The sequence below is a fragment of the Limulus polyphemus genome, unplaced genomic scaffold (assembly GCF_000517525.1).
Source record: "Limulus polyphemus unplaced genomic scaffold, Limulus_polyphemus-2.1.2 Scaffold2328, whole genome shotgun sequence".
In the NCBI taxonomy this organism is placed as follows: Eukaryota; Metazoa; Arthropoda; class Merostomata; order Xiphosura; family Limulidae; genus Limulus; species Limulus polyphemus.
The window spans coordinates 146720-147472 of record NW_013667938.1 but is presented as its reverse complement, the minus strand read 5'-3'; the positions used below and the strand labels follow the sequence as shown (position 1 = coordinate 147472).

Here is a 753-nt window from a genome sequence, read left to right as displayed (position 1 = left end):
CCGGGTTTCGATTTCCCGTGTTGGACACAGACCAGTGCTCTAAACCAAACATAAAAAATCACCATAACAATTACTTGAATATGAATATAGGTATAGACAGTATAACACAGTTAACTAGTCATATTTAAAAGTAGAACGTTAAGTTTGTTTGAAGTTAAGCACAAAGCTACACAATGGGCTATCTGTGCTTTGCCCACCACGGGTATCGAAACTCGGTTTCTAGCGTTGTAAGTCCGCAGACATACCGCTATGCCAGTGGGGGGCAGAATGTTAAGTACAAAGCCATAGATAAATTTTTGTTGTTAATGTTCTTAGAATTTACTAAAATACATTGAAAATAATGTATACAGCTCAAGCACTGTGCGTATCATTTATTAGACAATGTTCCAGTATATTGATAACCTATTAGTTTGACACTATCCGTTTAACTTTTCATTATCTGTTTACACTAAGGAAATTTGATATACCACATAAGTAGTGTTACACATATAAGTGTTATTGAAAGCGAACACAATCCGAATGTTGTCCCCATTAAAGTTCGCGGCCCGGTAAGGCCAGGTGGTTAGGGCGCTCGACTCGCAATCTGAGGGTCGCGGGTTCGAATCCCCGTCACACCAAACATGCTCGCCCTTTCAGCCGTGGGGTCGTTATAATGTGACGGTCAATCCCACTATTCGTTGGTAAAAGAGTAGCCCAAGAGTTGGGGGGTGGGTGGTGATGACTAGCTGCCTTCCGTCTAGTCTTACACTGCAC

At 41.6% G+C, this 753-nt stretch overlaps 1 protein-coding gene across 1 annotated transcript in view; it reads left to right on the top strand.

Annotated features, from left to right (window-relative positions):
• Positions 1–753, top strand: part of LOC106466627 (F-BAR and double SH3 domains protein 2-like) — a gene marked incomplete at its 5' end in the record, with an annotated part of 38815 nt that overhangs the window by 32077 nt on the left and 5985 nt on the right. The window lies entirely within an intron of this gene.